Here is a 1,572-nt window from a genome sequence, read left to right as displayed (position 1 = left end):
CACATTTGATTTGATTTTCCTGTTATTAGGTCTGGAAGCCTTTGCTCGACTTCTGCCTCACCAAGACAACATTGCATAATCCTGAGAGGGAGGCTCTTCCTTCCTCCCAAAAAATGTGCATTTATTTCTAGTGATTATCCTCGAGTCTTGCATTGCACAATTCTAAGAGGTAGTGACTACTAGCCCATAAAATTGTGCAATGAAGTCATTGGCCCTTGTTACATGGAAAAGTGTCTACTCAGAACTGCTTATCCCACTAAGGTGTGATAGCTACCTTAGAAACAAACAAAGTAAAGCTACTTTCATTTTTTCCTTATAAAGTATAGATAGAGAGGAACAAAGAAGACCAACCTCTGTCTTGCGCTAAACTCTCCTGGTTTGATTCCTCTCTTCCTGATAGTCTTTCACTACTTGTTCCCTTGCACGCCCAGCTTCACAGAGTACCTGTAAGATTCACAGTACATAGCACTATACAAAGACATGGATCTATAATCATAAACAATCTAGGATCAGATTTAAATTGACCATACAAATGCACAAACATAAATGACACAAGAGTATGGCGAAAAACTTGAATAGCTTTTATTGAAAACAAGAAAAAGCCAAGAGGAGTTACAACCAGTTGTTCTGACCCAGCAGCAACCTCTCAGCAAGGAATCCCCTCTTCACCTCATACAAAGCTTAGATCACCCAACAATCTGATGTTTGTCTCAAGAAACCAACAATAATTCCTTACAATATGCAAAATTCCAGCCCTGGATCTCTGGGATGAGGGATCCATATATAGATATCTGTAAGGGAGATGAGTCAGCTTATGATTTGATTAATGTCTTCCCTCTGATAGTTCTTGCTTCCACTTGGAGATTGATGATCTCTTACCATCCTTGGTCGAATTCAGAGAGGCAAGTGTCACAGGAGAAGTTTCTGGAAGCTTCCATTACCTCTCCACCTCGCGGAATGACACTGCCATTTGTCATTTCTCGCCCATCGCACCCCATAGAAGGGATTTTTGAAATGAAACGCACCCACACAGTGTACTTAGGTGAGATGCAACGCACTTGGCCTATGGAGCAGCTGAAATGATCTTGTTTGACCAATTCTGAGCAGTTTTTCATGGAGAACTTCTGGGAGAAGCTATAATCAGTGACCTTGTTCCTTTAGGGTTATAGAACAACACTTTTAGGGACTTAGGAGCCCTTGGTTTATGGAAATTTCATGCTTGGGGTTGTAGTGCCCAAAAATGTCTATAACATTTGCCCCCTAAAGCAATGAGGTCGTTAATCTTTTGATGTCGGGTGAAATGCTTTATTATGAGGATCCGAAGTTCTTTCAAGCTGGGAGGAGACCTGTAATAAGATACAATACAATACATTATCTTCATATATTCTCATGATCTAGATGAGGCGGGCATTCCCATGCTCAGCTTTATAAATTCATTTTCATGTACATAGGACAGACAATCTTCTGAGTGTAGACTGATGATTCTGATAGAGCCATCATCCCTTTGATTGGATGATTATCTGTGCAGCAATGATGTACATTTAAGGTCTTTATTTTTCCTGAATATATATC

Source organism: Pinus tabuliformis, chromosome 7, assembly GCF_031772625.1.
Source record: "Pinus tabuliformis cultivar Carrire ecotype Pingquan chromosome 7, CPIR1, whole genome shotgun sequence".
Lineage (NCBI taxonomy): Eukaryota > Viridiplantae > Streptophyta > Pinopsida > Pinales > Pinaceae > Pinus > Pinus tabuliformis.
The sequence above is the reverse complement of the archived record's forward strand: the minus strand, read 5'-3'. Positions refer to the sequence as shown.